At 39.7% G+C, this 18,077-nt stretch overlaps 1 long non-coding RNA gene across 1 annotated transcript; it reads left to right on the plus strand.

The window, feature by feature from the left end:
- Nucleotides 1–440: 440 nt before the first annotated feature.
- LOC138110952 (uncharacterized) lies at nucleotides 441–12,553 on the plus strand. The gene is made up of 3 exons (XR_011151181.1): nucleotides 441–494; nucleotides 11,412–11,545; nucleotides 12,394–12,553. It is a non-coding gene; the product is annotated as an uncharacterized lncRNA (long non-coding RNA).
- Nucleotides 12,554–18,077: the final 5,524 nt, after the last annotated feature.

Genomic DNA, 18,077 nt, shown 5'->3' on the forward strand with positions numbered 1-18,077 from the left:
CTTGGAATATCTGTTTGTATTGATTCCCCTGCAAGGAAATCTGCATCTCCTACCATTTCTTTTTAGATTCCCAGTATGACACATTGATGAGCTGAGCACCTGGGAGGCAAAAACTTCTTTCAGGTGCTGTGCATCCCACCAGCAGTCCCCAATACAGGAGGCACATGGGGTATGGAATGGCTCCAGTCTGCTGGGCTCAAAAAATGGTCTGGAAAAGAATCTCACTAAATAAGGAAGAAAAGGAAAAATGTCATTCTCACTTTACAAACTTGAAGGGGAAAAATGTTTGTCAATATGAATTACAACCCTAATTAAGCCTCTCTGGGCACTTTTTCAGCTGCCTGTGCCAGCAGTTGAAAACCTCTCATCACTCCAGGTGTGTGAAGTATTGGGCAGGTGAAAGCCACAGCATGTGAACCTCAGTGGCTCCACTAGAGACAGTGAGCACATCCATGGCTGCTTGAGTGCAGGTTCTGGCCTTGCCAGCTTTACAGGTAAACTGGGTTGGCCGTCACACTTATTTTCACTTGCCTTCTCTAAGACTCTTGAGTGTTTCTGATAAACTAGTGCTGTTTTTCCTGTAAATTCATGGGACTTTGGTGACATCCAGTGACAGGTTCTGCTCGAAGGTGCTTTTTCCCCCTGGAATGATGGGAGAGAAATGCTGGTACCCTGCTGATTTCTCTTAATGGGATCAACAGATGAATTTGAACAGAGGCTGAAAATCAGACTCACAAACCATATACTATTGATTGTCTTAAGGCAGTTGGGATTTGCATTAGATTTGCTTTCCATGTTTAATGTGTAAATTGCTGTTGAAAAGGTGTTAATTAATCACAGTATAAAGGCAAGATCTTGTCTGGAAATCCATTTAAATAAGGCTCTTTGAAGAACTTTCTCTGGGCTTTTCTTCTAATTTTTCTGTCTCTTAAAGAAACTATCTGATTGTGGAAGTCAAAGCTGTAAATAGTGCCTGTTGTTTTAATATTTTTTTTCAGAAAGTTGAATTAAAATTGGAGTAAAACCTCATTTTGTGGGGAAAAAAGGAAAATCAGTGATTACATACTCTGATATTGGTATAAAATGTAATAAAATGTAATAAAGTGTGGTAGCTTACTTAAAAAGTAACTATCATGGATTAAATTTTAAAAAACAAATTATTGTTTTCAACTCCTAGGGTGTAGTGTTTTTAGCTAAATGGAATCTGAGGTTAAATGACATTGCAGGCTGGAGAAACGAATATTTAAAAACTATATTCAAGCTAAATTGCCAAATGGTTACTCTTGTATAGTAACATCCAAATCATGGCAATTGTTCTTCTAATAAACATAATTTCTATAGCATTTTCTTCAATTATTCAGTTAACCGCCAGTGCTGTTTTACCTCTTTATAATAATGCATGCTTTCTTTAAAAAAAAAAAAAAAGGAAAGCAAAAAAAGAAGTTGGTTATTTCTTTGGTCAGGGCCTATTTGCTCCTTTTTTATGTGAGATTTTCAATACTCGGCAATGATGCTGAGCAAAAAAGGTCCATCCACTTCACTTGTGATGCCTTGTGCATTACCTAAAGCACAACAGAACAATGGCAGACAACAGAGCCTTTCTCCCTGCTAACAATGCAGTCACCATGACAACCAGCAGAAGAACGTTTGGCCAGGAAAAGCTGGGAGCTTGGCGGACCAGCCTAATCAAAAAATGGAATAACATGACAACAATTACACTGATGAGTGAGAGGGAAGCTACAGATGCATTCAGACACCTATGGCACTGCTGGCTGGATGCATTCAGCATTATTTTTTTGTTTTGTTTTGTTTAGTGTCTTCTGTTTTTTAAGAGCTGGTAAATAGACAAGATCGAATTGTGTAACAGAATGTCAGTGCTCTAGTTAAACTGAAAATTCCTTTTCTTTTGCTGTGCTACTTCAAGCACCCTGAAGAGGCTTTAGGAGAGATGAGGTTTTGAAGTGAAATATGTAATAGATACAATATGAGTGTCACAAGGCAACTTTATTTGGCTTTAAAAATGTAAACTTGGATTTTCAAATGCACAGGTGTAAATAAATAAGACTGGATTGTGTTATGAATAACCAGCCTCACCTTCCACTTCAATTTTAGAAAACTGGACACATGACAAGCATTGATTAGAAGTCATGGCTTGTTGTTTTTAAGCCAACCCCTTCTGCATATTAGTAATCACTCTAAAATTTATCATGGAATTTTGTGCAGACCTCTCTTCCAATTCCAGGGAAACCTGAACTGCAACTGTACATGTGCCACAAATCAAGTGACTGACATAACCATATACTTCTCTGAAATACCCCAAATTTAGCATTGTGCTAATAGCCTCCTATTATAAGCTCCCAATTACATGGCAGAAGTTCTGGTATTTTCTTTATAGGAGAGGGGTGAAGACAACTTTTGCTGCTGTTGCTGAAAAATGAGTCTGTGATTTCTACTGTTCAGAACAATTTGTACATTTTAGGGACAGGGATGGAGAAGAGAAGCTGCTGTATTAAAATGCTGAAGAATTTGGGGATAGCCAGGAGGCATTTTGACAGTTTGAAAACAGCAGTGACCACAAAACCCTGGATGTTTCTAGGTGGTTTATCTGATAAAGGCATTGTAGAGCTGAGTCATTTGGCCAGTCCTTTCTATACTACTCACTGCTTTAGCCAAAACAGCCTCTATACTCTGTCATGCCTTCTTTCACGCCCTTGATGGCTCCTGAGGAAATCTTGCAGCCAACTTTAGATATCGTATGGAATTCTTAGTTATTTTATTGCATAGTTAAAATAACTATGTAAAAATGCTTAGGTAAACCCTTGCCCTTGCTTGAAGCCCTTTGAACTTGATTGATTGTATAAAGAGGCCTTCAGCCATTGCAAAAACAAAGGCCAGGGGTTCTCCTACCAGCTGCAAATCTTTGCTTGGCACAGCCATCAGTGTTCATTACTGGTCCTCCCCCACATAAGATGGAGAGATTGCTGCATGCCAGCCATGGGCCACACACAGCACAACAAACTGGGGTTTGAATACAAGCTAACAGCAAAGCTGAGCAGTGTTTTCCATGCAGTGGTCATTGCACACTGGCATCATCTCCTTATGTTAGCAGTACAAGAGATTTTAGGCTGCTAACTTCTACTACTCTGCTGTTCTCTCCCTAAATTCCACTCTCCCATTTGCCCACCAGATTCCAAGCATCAACTTCACATCAGAACTCGGTACTCAGCTAGAGATAGCTCCATAGAGATCTTTAACCCCATATGCTTCTTGTTTTGTACCTGTAAAAAACCCTTTGCTTCTTGCCCCCTGAGATGACTGCATTTTATTCAGACACTCATGCTGACCATCTCCTTTGTGCAGGTATCTAAAACTTACCATACCAACAAAAAGGCTTTCAGTACAGCTGAGCTCAGGCTTTTTGGAAGTAAAGTTCCCAAACCAGCAATGAGTTCATCTCTCAACATAAAAGCATTAGAGCCCATCATACATGATCATCTTGGAGCTGTAGATATCTGTGCTACAAAGAGGGACAGAGGCAAATTAGGTTAGATTGTTTGCTGGACACCATTTAGATTAAATTGAGTGGGGTGTTGGAGAGATTAGAATAAATCTGGGTGATAGTGGTAAATCTTAGCAGAAACTTCAGGAGTAAGATAGAAAGGGGGAAACTGCAGAGATTAAGAGATTATGTTGAAGACAAATTCAGGTCAGCCATACCTAGGCTGGAGACTGGGGATAGAGGACACATTAATCCACAGGATGCTAGAACAAGGCTGGGGCCATCATCAGGGTTGTACAGCAAGCTAGCATGCTTGCCTTGGCATCCTGTTGACCTTGGATCTGTCCCCTCCTCTTACACCTGTATTGTTGTCTCTGCACCTGGCTTTCTCCTGCTTGCCTATTGAGTGCTAAACACTAGAGGATCTGGGGTTTTTCTTATTTTCTCCTTTCATTTTTCTTCTTTTCATGGAAGAAAAATGCCTCCTTGCTCTTCTTCAGACTCTCCATCCCATTAAATATCTTCAGGCACCCATGAGGGGAGGCACAGAAAGAAGATACATCATAGGGAAGTGTACTTCTTTCCACTAGAAATGGGACAGCAAAGCCTCCATCTGTCTGTGCATGGTCTCTGAGGTAACTTGAACAGGCTGGTATATGCTTAGGGTGGCCTATTTAATTTAAAAATCTAAATCTTTAACAGAACTGTAAAAGTAGAGGAAGGTGCCTGCTCAGGAGATGGGTGGCTCAGAGAAGTCCCCAAGATGTGTTTGGTGGTAACAAAATTTAAAGAGAACATGAAAATATGTGCTGATATATCAAATCAGAAGAATAAGAGAGGTCTCATAAATATGAGAATTGAAGGCATGCAGAAGGAGCAAACCAGACTTAGGGTCCCCTTGCAAACCCCTGAGAAAGCAAAAGATAAATCAGGAGCTGATAGAGGTGGCTGCAGCCGTGCTGATGCTGAGTGTGGGGGGCTAACACTGTAATACATCTGCTCTTGAGGTGGAACCACTCCCTGGTCTGGTCTCCTGTTTCCCTGACAGTCCCAGTGAAGAAGGGAGTGGGGAGACAGTGGGCTTTGCAGGTGTGCTGGTTCTGTGTGCCACTTGTGCCAAAAAATAATTTTATTAGCTCTGCAGGGCATTATTGATACTTTGGACTTCACACATCATTAAAGGAAAAATTACATGTAATGCTTGAAAGGCTATTTCTGGAGGAATTTTGTCAATAATGTGCAGCCAGCCCAGAAGCTTTTTGAATAATGCAGTCGCATTTTTACTTTATCCACTTGTTCTACACAGAAAATATTCTTACTAAAAATAGAAGGCATGGCCTATTTTTAATATAGTTGTGTTTTCAAATGTGTTTAAATTTTATACATCTAATTATTGTTTTTTCATAGGTATGACCCATATATCAGACATCCATCAACTTTTTAATTTGTTGTGTTTCAACAGTGGTGCCCAGGTAACCCAATCCCACCAAGTAATATGTCAGTTAATATATGTGAAAACACAGTATCAAATGCTTTTGTAAGCAAAAGAAGAGAGGAGGGGAGGGGAGGTCCTGAGTCGAAGACACCAATACCGGAAGAGGGGCCAGAGTCTGGCAAAGACAGAAATAAGGAATGAGGAAGGAATATCCCCGGCAGGGTATAAAGAGGATGTTTATTACAGAAGCCTGTCTTTTGGACCTGAGTTGCCTATTTACTTCAAGTAAACAAGCACTTTTATTGCTTTCACATGTACACAACCCAACAGGGTGCTCCAAAGTGAAAAAAAAAAAAAAAAAAAAAAAAGAGGGTATATCATTTATGCACCTTGAAATGTGGTATTTGCTTCCTTTAAAGTACACTGGAAGCCTTTTCATGCTACTGAGGTCAGGCTAGTACTGGTCTGTTCTAGCCCAGGGCTTTTTTTTTTCTGTTTTGGATGCAGGGGTTATGCTTGCTCTTTTTTAGTCACACAATCCCTCTCTGACTTGATAGTTTTTTATTTTAACTCCTTTCTATAGTGTTCAAAATTTCTTGTCAGTCCTTTCAGTAGTCTGGGAAGAAGGTTATCTGGTGTACCTTCCTTGAACACATTCAGTTCTTTGAATTCTTCCACCTGCTAAGATAGAAAATTATATTCTAAACATTTCTAGATACTTTCTTCATTATTCAAGCTGCTTTTGTTCCCAGTTTCTACACAGTTATCCTAGGCGAAACCTAAGGTAAAATAATAGTTTCGTTTGGGGACCATGCAGATGTTACTTTGAACCTCATTCTCTTTTCTTTATTTGTTCTTCCCTTTTTATTCTTTAGAACAGAGAACATTTTGATAGGAAAACACTGAGTAAAACCCTGACTTTGGTCTTCCCATTACGTCAAAATAATGAAAATGTTTGCTTTCTCTTTCATATATAATAAATAGAGGTTTTCTGAACATGCTTCTTCATCACATCTGATTTTACTGAGCATTTTTAACAAAGTGGGGTTTTTTTTAGCAGAGTGTAATCTTTAAATTGCTGTGGAGGCTTGTGGGGTTCAAAGATCTAATTTATTTTAATTTCTCTTTCCCTGGTATTTAGAAATCATGATAACTGAGAACTTTTTTGAACTCAAGGAGAAACATTTGGTTTAAGTTAGAAATAGAAGGTTGATAGGTGTGTTAGTGAAACAAATAGTTATGTTTACACAGTATATTTATTCTTTCACTTGAATTTTTCCTTCCTGCTTCTTGTGTTTATTCTTTCCATATAGTAGCCATATTCTGATCTCAGTTGCATTTCTGGTCTTATGATGTTTGACTTTCCCATCCATATTAATATTACTCTAATAATCTTTAGGAATTAATGTATTAGCCTTCACCACAAGATGTTCAAGGTTATTTTTATGCCCTAGTACAGTTTTAGCAAGAGAGCAGTCTGTACCCAGAGCTACTTGGAGAACAGCAAAGGTCTTTCTTCTCCCCACTCTATTCCTCTCTGTTCTCTGTCCTCCACTGACAGCATAATGACCCAGGGAGGATTTTCTTCTTTTGTACTGTCCCATGCTATTTCCATTATTATGACAAAAATGCAGGGAGAACTCAACAAACTGCAGCTGGCAAGGGTATTTGCAGACATCTGGAGCAAAGTATAAGTCTCTGTTCATCCATGGATAGTTGGTTGAATTTGCATTGCATTTTCAGTATTTGGTTGTTTGGGTTTTTTAACGTTATGCCACTCTTACATTTTCTCCTTGTCCTGTCCTGATCACCCATCTTCTCTTCCTTGTTCAAGGCTCCTCACTTTTCTTTCCACTGAGCCTCTTGTAACTAACGTGCCCATAAATAAAACCATGTTCCTTGCAGCCTGACCCAGACATCTAGCTGAAATAAAATCCAAGACAGCCTTACCTAAGGATTTTGTTCTGTGTAAACAGCTGAGACACCTCTGTTATGAATGGATTGCAGAAAAGCAGCACAACAACAGTTTCAAAGTTTTGAGTTGTATCTAGAAGTGAATAAACTTTCTGGAGAAAAGACAAGACAATAGTCTTAAGTAGCACAAGGAAAGCTGGCAAACAAATCAACCCTGAATCTGAGAAATGATTGAAACACAACAGTAAGAATAAGGCCAGAAACTTTATACAGACTATTTTTTTTTTCCCCTCTAAGTATAAAGGGAGAAGGTGGGTGATTTCCAGCTCAGACAGAGTAGTACCAACAGAAACAGTTGTTCCCCCAGGGACTAGAGGCAGCAAGTTGCACACTTCCTTGAAAAGACAGCAGCAGGATTGGTTCCTCTAACAGCTGCTCTGAACAGAGGAGTGGGCTCCCTAGAGGGGTGTTGCTGGACCAGCAGAGGTGAGCTCTGAGCTGTGGGGGAGTTAAAAGTCAGAGCAGAAGACAGTCCTGAGATTTCTTTCAGCAGCACCAAGTAAATATTGCACCATAAAAAGGATCAGCTCAAGTCACGAGGGTGATGCTGTGGTCCCCAGGACCATGGTGTGAGTCTCCAGGCTTGGTGAGTTTCTGGTAGGAGAAGCTCAGCAGGTAGGCTGGGCCTTGAGTAAGGAAAAGCCTAGCTCACATCTTCAGGTGGAAAGAGGTATATGAGATAAAGATTTTGGCCAGCAGTTATTTCAGTTCTAGTCCTAATTCCAGTGAAGTGTGTATATGTGATGGCCACAGCTGTAAATCTGCTGTCTTTGTTTTTTTGAGGGAAACATGGGTCCAGTGATTCTGGAACAGATCTTGGTTGTTTTAGACATTATAGGGCTTTACTTGAAAAAGCAGAGCAGAAACTGCTTTCTTCCCTCTTAGTTCATCCAAGATCTTCTAATCCATCTTCAGTCCTCACTGCCTCACTAAAAGCTCACATGATTTCTGCTTGACCAAATCTTGGAAAACTGCATTATTGCTGTTTTTCTGCCATTAGCAATTGCCTCCTCCTTCAGCTCCAGCAGCTGTCATTTACCTAAGTCTCTAGTAATTCACAAGAATTGTTCTCAGACAGACTTTTCATTGAGATCTCACAAAGTTTTTTGTCAGGCCCTTTTGCTTCTCTCTCACAGACAGGTGCTCATTCTCCTGACCGACATTAAAGATACTCCCATCACACCTGCCTGCACGCTGCCGTGGCTAATAACGCCAGGAAGGAGTGAGTCAGTGTCACCACAAACCAGGTGACATACAAACTCCTTCTAAGCAGTATGTGGTCATTGTCTGAAGGAATAAAACAAACCAACCAACCAAAACAAACAAAACAACCCCTCCCCCCCTTCTTTTTGTAGAATCTAACAATTGGTTAATGTCTTGGCAACAACAGGCAAAATTTGGAGTTTCCTCTGTTTTTATTGAACTAAATAACAAAATGCACTGAGAACAAGGGTTTTAAATCAGGCTCTTACAGAAGATATCTCTTTATTCAGTGCAGAACGGGGAATATTTCTCTCCAAAAGGTATAAAACCTTAAATAAAATCTCACATAACAAAAGAGTGATTTTAACTCTGAATTGTTTTCCAGTATCTGGCTATAGAGACATATAGTCACTGTATTCTTAAATTGGAGTTAAAAAAGATAGATAAAGAAGTAATATCTAAATGGATATCAATGGAAAATGGGATTATTTAAGGAGACTCATCTCCTAGGTGGATAAAAATAAGATATTCAGGTAATTTTCAAAATGCAAAGCCATCTTATACAATGGAGACAGCTAAAAAGTACCATTTGCTAGCCTGCAGAGAATGATTTGTAGTCATCAGGATCCTGCAGGTAATTGAGGATATCTGCATCAGCATATTCTGCATTACTGCAAGAATATTATTGTAATGAAGCAGTGCGAATGTACGACTGTAATTGCCCTCTAGTGCACAGCCCTGGAACTGATCCCAGCTGTGGCATAGGACTGCACTGCTCACGAAAGGAAAAAGATCCTGAAAAAAGTCTGAAATGGGGGGAGACAAAACCAAACCCTAGCAGTGACAGGAAGCTCTGAGTGAGCATGGATGTGCTAAGGGAGGGAATCCAGCCAGCGTGCACCAAAACCGTCCTGTGGTCTGAACCGACACACGGTAAGGGGGCATGACTGGCCTCAAAACCTCAAGGCTCCTCCAAACCCAAATGCTAACCCAGGCATGGCCATTAGGAGCCTAGATAACCACGGGCCTCTTGTTCTTTATCACTCCCAGTTGTTTGAGCAGGGTCATGTTTCATGGGAGGCTCAGGACGCAGTTCCATAACACTTCAGTAAAATCTGATATTTCTGTTAGTGCTGACAAAAAATTAAACGTTCTGAAAGTGCTAATTCTTTCCTCAGATGGGCAAGAGAATCAGTCCTGTATTCATGCAAATCACAAGCAAAATCCTCTCTGTGCTAGTAAGCAAACCTTGAATGGAAGTTCACAAGTTGAGTTCATTCCCCCAGACTCCGTGTTGGATATTTTCTTTGTGTTACTTCTCACTACATAAAATTTAATGACATTGCAGAGTGCAATATCTTGACTCTTTATGTGAATGATTTGTTTGACAACTTGTCTAGGTCACATACATGTCTCATTAGCAATTTGTTCACAGATATGAGCCCTCTGTTGATCCTGTTACTGTGTCTGGTGTTCTAGTTAATGTGTCTCACTACACTTCCCTATAACAACCTGGGTTTAAGTTGAATATTGTTGAGGTCTTTCCAGTATAGAATGAAGTCTGGATTCCTGCAAGTCAGAGGCAAAATTCCTACAGACTTTCACAGAATTTTGGCCATATAAATTTCTTCATACAGTACCTCTTCACACAGCACCTCTTCACTATTTGTCCTTATCTAAGACCTCATCAAAGTTTTAAATCTGCCAAAGCTGTATCTGAGGTTTGCACCCTTATTATTAAGATCTACATATTTTCCAGTCATCAACTTAAAAGAAAATAGCCCATTTCTGCAGATCATTTTCCTGTTTTTCTCACCATTGTCCTTCCTTTCAGAAATAGAAAATACATTTCCAGTGCCGTAGACCCTTACCACAACAGCATCTAAGAAATGGCCTCTGTGACCAGACATTTGCAGCAAAATTGTGTTGCTACATTTAAATTGCCAAGACTCAGTAGCCAGCAAGTTAATAGAGTTCTATTATAGTTGTGATACATGAACTCCACATTGTTATGGTAATGACATTTTTCTTTCTTCCCTTTGAAGTAGCAGAGTAAATACAAAGAATATCATGTTGGTCTTGGAACGGTAACTCCTTTACCTTCACTCAGCATAACTGTGCAGTAATCAGAATTGCATATGAAAAAATTAAAACATCATATGGCTCATTCAGTGTTCCTGATAACAAAGGTCAAAGCTAAAGCAAAGCATCTGTAAGCATTTACTTCAAAATAAGTGAAGTATAAATAATACTTTACCTGGCCATTAGCCATGACATCCAGGAAGCTGGTCTTCTAATCCAAGGATGGCCTTGGGGCAGGATCCAGATCAGCACAACTGTGCTCTAAAAGCATCATGGTGGTTTACAGTGGTAGTAAAAATATAATATTGTTTCTTCATATAGTCATCATAAAATATTACAGCTGACCAGATGGTGGAGCAATTACATTTCCATAGTTCTAAATGGCTATTTAGCTTATCCACTCATGAACTGTTAATTAAAATTGGAAAAGATATAATTTACCTTCAAAGGGAAGTCATAACTAAAGAGGACATGCTTAAACCAAGACTCAGAAATGTTATTAAACCAGAGATGCATTTCCTTCACCTCCCCACATAAACTAATAATCAACAAACAAAAAAGTCTTTGACAATAGGGCAGTGACATAAACAGATGAAAGACAGGTAACTCAGGGAGCCGAGCAGTGCTGAGACCATGTGTGCAACCCATCAGTTGTTTGCTGCAAAAGATCTGAACCCCTCCAACTGTGTGGGTGAACACATGCTGCCCTGAGGATCCCTCATATACAGAAGGATGGGCTGCTGCATAAAAGCAACCCCCTTCTCCAGACCCAGAGACCACTGACACACCACCCTGTGTGTCAGGTCACGTTTGTCTTAATTCAGCTGCAACACAGTTTGTGGGTTCAGCTTTATGCAATAGCTAATCCATGAGCTATTAAATTCTGTTACAAGCTAGGGTTTAATTTAGCCAAGCAGTTATATGATTCAAAATCCTTGTCTGTTAGGTTAATGATATATTCCTATTTTGTTATAAAGTGAATTTTTGTGTCATTGCCTTGATACAGGTGCACTGGAGCTAATTCATTAACAAACAAAGGAGTCTTAGGGCTGAAGTGAATAAGGCAGGGAAGGTTTTAAGGAAGAAGCAATATTTTTTATTGGATAATCTAAGTTTAATGGAAAAAGAACTGAAAACATTTCTTTGCTACTAAAACAGACAAGAGCAGAGAAGGGTTTGATGTAGCTTAATGCATTTTCTTTAAACCTTTCTCTTCAGTTAATTCAACTTCCTGAATGTCTCTGTGGAGGCTAAGTGAAGGCTCCTGGAGACAGAACTGCAAAGTTCCTGCCCAGCCCCCAGACGAAGGCATTTGAGTCTCAGCCCTTCTGCAGTATCACTGTTTTGAAGGGGTAAGGCACAGGTTCCCCACCATCTCCATCCCACAGCCACAGTCTGCCCTGTGGTTCCAGAGGGTAACGAGGATGTACATGCTCGCTGCTGTAGTCTGCTCTGTGCCCTCTGTCCTTTTCCCCTCTCCTGGTGAATCATGATCCTATTTTTTCTGAAGAGCTGCAACTGCCCTATGCTTGTTTGGGCTTCTCTCTTCCCATGGACCAGGAAAGCACAGCCTGCTTTTATCGTCCATTAATTTAAAAATACCCAAAGCCTGAACAAGAAAATGGAAAGAAAAAAAAGCGAATAAGGGAGACGTATGTCTCACCCACCATACAATGACTTCAGGCACCAGAGCTCTGTAGTTAACATGACCCTGGGTAACCTGGGTTTGTTGAGGCAAAGCAGACTTCAGTAAGTGGAGTTTGAGATGTCATTTGAACACAATTAACATACTAAATGATTTTATAGTTTACCTACCGGGGTTGTTCAAGACACATTGTTGATGATTTCTATTCATTTGATTTGTCAGTTATTTTTAAATCTTCCTCCTGTTAAATGTAAAATATTTGTGAGAGCTACAGAAGGGACCCAGACACACCCCACAATAACTGCAACACTGACGTTTAGGAGGAATCATCCAAGTTTATAATTCAAGCTTTTTCTTCTTCAAAGGATTTCTGAAGTGTCTCAAAGTAACCTACAACAGTGCTTTAAAATATATGAAATTATATGTTAGAAATAGTATTCCTATCCATTATGGAATATCTCTAACTTTAAATTCTCCCTTATAAAGACCACCCTTTAAGTCTTGTCCCCTCTTTCCAATGGGAAGTTCACAACTTTGTGCTTGCCCTTGCTCCAGACCCCCAGGCTCTACTGCACCATCACTCTCACTCACGAAGCAGCGTTCCTGTGCCTGGCTGGAGGGGAGATGGCAGCATGGCTCTTCTAAGTCCAGTGAGCAAGAACAGTGCTTTTTTAGAGGACAGGAAAGGTACTTGACTCCCCGGGCAATCTCCAAGGTAGTCATTGTAAGAAAATAAAATGGCAAATGATCAGGAAAGGCAACTTTGTTTTTTCCTTGCTGTGGCAATTTCTGAATCCAGACCCAGAGGAAGAGCTCCTCTTCACAGTTCCTGGCTCCTCAGCTAGAACCTCACTAAAGTTATTTCCTGATGATTCCTTGGACTTCCTTTGTCATTTCCTGGCTCCTGTATCCCCTCCATTTAATGCTGTGGCTGTTCCATAAAAGTATCTCAGCTGGTTTAAACTCTGCTGTGGATGGCACTACAAGCATGTGGCATACCAAGCACCCACATTCCTGTCCAAAATCCTGGATAGTCTTGTACAGCCTGCCCTTAATCTGTTTTTACCTCCATGGCTTCACTGCTCCATTCATTAAAGGTAGCACATAATGTAGATATTAAGATCTGAACCTCTTAAAAGCATTAGAAGGCACATGCTTTCAATGAAAAATAAGGGACAAAAGTAGAACTAGCTGGTGCCTCTTTTTTTGAGCCCTGTCTGTAATAGGCCACTAAAAAAAAGAGTCTGAGTTCCCAGAGCAAAGCCAGCTCAAGCCTTAACACCAAGGAAGGACAAGTGATTGGTTTCTATTTTTAACACTTTGTTTATAGTGAGAAACAAGTGTATTTGGTCTAGCTGTTTATTACAGAAAACACATCTTTAAGTGGAAACTATACAAAACATACTAGTACTCAAAAGTTTCAAATTTAGAACTATGGTTAGCATAGGACAAAAATGCTTAAGTGGCACAAATTGCATGTATCAGCCTCACTTTTCTTCATCCAAGTTACTTCACAGTGAACTACTTCAGGAAGACTTTGATAGACATTTTTTGTTCAGTAGTTTTTGCTCTCATTTGGTATTTAGTGAAGTAGGGTATCCACATGACTGTGTGTGCTTTGAAGAGAACAACTGAAACCACTGTATTGAGAGTCTGTGGGTATGACCTTTTGCAATGTGTTAACAGTTCCACTTGCAGACTATTTGCAGGAATCAGTTTTGCTTTCCTTCACTTCAAAGCTGGATGCTGAATAATATGACTCTTCAATTCTTCTGACTGGTTTTTCTGTTCACTGGAGATTGACTCATTTCCTGTATTTGAATAAGATAGTAAAAGTGGATATAAAATATTCTTTTGCAATTGTAATCAGAATAGCTCTCAGTGCTGATATTAATAGTGAATTCTAAGACTCTGCCTGATAGCAGCTGAGTTTTTGGTTTCATGGGCTAGATTCTGCTCTCATTTATTTAATTGTAAACCCAGAGTAACTCCCAGAAGTCAAAAGACTGAATTTCTGCAAAGATAGCAGAGGTCTGCCTCTGGCTGTGTTTCTTCTGTGGTGGGGGGGCAACCTCATCAATCTGGATATATGAATCAGTGCACAGATGAATCAAACATTCCCTAAACTGAAACTTCTACCTTTTGGATTCATTTCTATAAAGAGATCCATTACTTGACTGCTATTCTGACTCAGGTAGACCTTATTTAAACTCTATCACCTCTATCAGCTTTTACCTGTCATTTTTTCACTACAGTCTATACAATGTTCTCCAAAACACCGAAGCATGAAAACTTGCAGAATTCAAAACAGAAGTAAAAAAAACAAGAGGAAGAAATAGGTATACTTTATCAGTGTGGCATGTGGCTCTTAGTACTTTGAAGGAGAGGCTGTTGAGCAAGAGCTCTTTTGGAATGCAGTTTGTTAATTCTTGATTTTGCCAGCTGCTCTGTTGCTTCACAGACTTTGCAGAAGTGTGTTCATATCAATGTGTGCGTCTTTGAAGCAGTGTGGGAGTATCTCACACTGAATCATGTTTTGTTGGTTAGACTTCAGAGGCTGAACTGCAGAGTATAATTTAAATTTATCACTTTCGTTAATTCTAGTCAGAAGAGTTCCTCTGGCACACCTGCCCTAAGCATACGGGGAAAAAAAGTCAAACCAATAACACACTGGAATTTCATGATCATCCCATGCCAGTGGTTTCCTCTTTTGATACAAAGATCTATCATGGCATCTTCAGCTTAAAGAAGGAAGAGAAAACACAAGTCTGTCTCTGCTCGGACCAAGGCAAGTAGAGGAGAGCAATCTCTGCCTGAAGGCCGGGTCAACCACTGCAGTGCACATTTGTAGTTACCCTTTGGTCTCAGAGAAGTTAAGCATTAAATACAGGGCTTCACATTTCTACATCACTGTCCCAATTCTGTGACAACTCAAGGATACCTTTGGTGTCTCTTTTGTGGGCTAAAGTATGTGAATTACACTGGGGGTCTGCTTGTTTTCTAGTATGTATGTTCCCCATGTTTCAAAGATTGCCACTTCACATTGTGAACTGACCTTCTAGGAGAGACAGGGATGAAAAAAAAACCCAAATTAAACAAGTTACTAGAAATCTTACTACTTAATACATTAAAGCTGGCACTTAAGCAATTTCCCTTATCTCAGTATCTTACCCAGACATATGTTAAGAATATCATTGGTCTTTTTAAGGTTCCTAGGGATGTAAGAACATTCTGCAAGCTCCTGTTTGGTCTCAGTGGTCTGAAGTAACTGCAGGAGTTATGGTTTAGATACAGTTCAGCTTTCTTCTGTACTCCTGGGCATCACAGTTGAGCAGATTTGAAGCATGGTTATGGTCTGTTTGCTCAAGCTTGATTTGGAAGCAATGCCATGCAAAGTCTGCATGTGTTTAACCTGGTGCTGTGACCAGATCCAAATCATATCAGTCCTGTGTTTAGACCAACAGGACAGACACAGGTCTCATGTCCAAGGTTTTGTACATCCTACCCCTGGAGTCTGCATGCCCAGTGGATTTCAGAAACCTCCATGAGAGAACAAGTTTAAGGGAAAATGGAAAAATATTCTGATTGTAGAGGACAAGATTTACAAAGGTTATCTTTGATTAAGTTTTGGGCCGGACGTAGATGTCAAATCACAGGAAAGGCATTTATGGGATTCAGATTCACAGAGGCTCCTACAAGGTGACAGAGAGATGAGGCTTTCTGTGTACTCAGTAGACCAATGATATGCCACTGCCACAGTCAGATACCTTCCGAGAGAAAGGAGGGAAAAGGCAACTTCATGTTGAGATGCTGTAGGAGAGTCCACAAAGGTCAGGGATGTTCCAGGTTGTCTATTGACATGCTTCAGTCAGTGTGGATGACATACAAACTTCATGCTGACTCAGTTTCTCAGCTGGATATCTGGCTCCTGGGCCTTCTGGATGATCCTGAGAGTGCTGTTGGCAAGACCAAGGCCAATGTGACTGCCTCAAATCCTTAGCCCAGTGCTAGCCCCACTGCCTGTGCTTACAGCCATAACAGCCACCATTCATCTGGCTGAAAGCCCTGCTCCTTTTTGGGAGGAATTCTGCCTGGAACAATGAATATGCATGACACATGCCAAATAATAATGAACTACTTGATTACCTAAATGGAACTGTGGGAAGTAGGGCTGATGGACCTAGCTGAATGTCAGATCATTATTAAAGCTGGGTTTAAAAATGACACCGTTTCAGCGTGTCATCTCTTGGCAGACTGCCTGTTCAGAGGACCCTTGCAAGGGATCTCACTGGGGGCTGCTGTAGATTGAAGAGCTGTCAATTCGTGTGAGGAGGTGTACAAGGCAGAACTATTTTATTAATGGAGTGCCTGGCTCTTCTGGATGTTGTGGGAGAACAAGGAGGCTTTGCCAGTGCTCTTCTCACCTTGTGTGAGACAGGGCAATTGGAATTGGTCCAGTGCTGGCATGAGCTTGTTGTCATGGCAGAGAACAGTTAATGTGATGCTTTGCAATATGTCTTGAGGGAATGGGGAACTTCTTGTCCAAGAAGAAGTGGTTTTTATGTGGTTTTTAGATGTCATATATGGATATAAAATAAAACTTAATGCAGGAAAAATTTGCATGCTAAAGTAAGTTTGGCACATACAACAAAATGCACCAATGGACATCATCTTACATGGAGTAAATCAGGTGCAGCCATTTTTAAATTATATTTGTCTCCTTTGGTCTTGACTGTGAATGCAGTTATATTTCCAAATATGTACTTGCTGATGTTTTCATTTCTTCAGTGCTGATGACATAAAAGATCTTTGCACTGGGTATGCTGTTTGCTGAGGAAAATTCCACTTGAACTCCAGAGGAATCTGAAGAATTCTGACAGAAAGTTTGAGGGGGCAGGATTTTACTTTGCACTCTCTCTTGACTTCGGTCTGCTCCCTTTGAAAACAGCCATAAAGCTAACATTGATTTAAATGGATGTGCAAGTAAATTGATCCTGATTGTTTTGGGAAGCCTTGCCCTGAAAATTCTGAACTACTGATTTTATTTCTACTCTTACATTGTGCCTTAAAATTCAAAAAGAAAGACCTGCTTTCTTAGATTCTCATTAATATGAATTAAACTCATTTATTATAATCTTTTTAATGAGTGGTGTTGCTTCCCTTAGATTTGTAAAGACTGGAGAAAGTAATGCTTTTGAGAGATTGCACCCAGCAAAGAGAAAGGAAACACTGTGCTAGTGTTGGAACAACTTTTTAAAACATTTTTGAACAGGTCTTGATAGTTAATTTTATGTGCATTTTAAAAAGCAATGCATAAATAGACACAACATTAGTTTAACATAACAATTTGAATTAAATGTTTAAATTATTTAGATAAATAATTTTTCCCCAAACATTTTTTTCTGCCTGAAAATTCATCTGTTGGATAAATTTAAAAAATTTTGCGCTCTGTTTGAATCACATTTTGGAATTTCCTGAAAAATAGAAAATGATGTTGCTAATAGTTGTAATATGTGGGAGATGTTTTGCTTAGCATTGCAGAATGAAAGAGTTGTTATATTTGCAGACCTGTACCCTAACAGGTTTTGTTATAACATAACCAAATACAAGATATTTTTACCCTCTGGAAGGAGGAATGTTGCTCTTGTTTTTAAGGAAGGGACATATATTTTTGGAGCTAAAATAATTGAGCTCTTAGTGAGGGAGTTTGCAGCTGGGAAGTTTTTGGATGGATCAATGGGGAAAAATCTAAGTAGAAGGTGGAGCCCTGATGTTAAGCATTAGTGACATTGCTACTGAAAGAAGAGGTTTGTTTTTTTTTTTCATCTATTTGCCCTTGAAAAAGAGCCTGTGGTTGAAAGGAGTTACAAAAAACAAATCTGTGAAATCGGTCTACATTAAGAAAGCCTGTCTGATGTAAGAGTGTAAAGAGGTACCATCTTTTCCAGTTTACCAGAAGAAGATGAAGACCAGGCATGACTATGGTCTGTAATTTCTACAGAGAAATGATTTCTGATAGCCCAGGGCTCTTGAACTTTGCAGACCAAGACACAAGTAGGTAGGAAAAAATTCAGACTAAGAATAAGGTGGTTTTATGATAATGCTAATTAACTTTCAGAACAACATGCCAAGAGATAGAGTAGATTTTCTGTGAAATCTCTAAACAGGAGATTCTCTAAAACAATCCACAGGAATTACCAGATGGAAACCTCTGTCCACAGTTGACAGTAGAATTATCT

Source organism: Aphelocoma coerulescens, chromosome 5 (genome assembly GCF_041296385.1).
Source record: "Aphelocoma coerulescens isolate FSJ_1873_10779 chromosome 5, UR_Acoe_1.0, whole genome shotgun sequence".
Classification (NCBI taxonomy): Eukaryota; Metazoa; Chordata; class Aves; order Passeriformes; family Corvidae; genus Aphelocoma; species Aphelocoma coerulescens.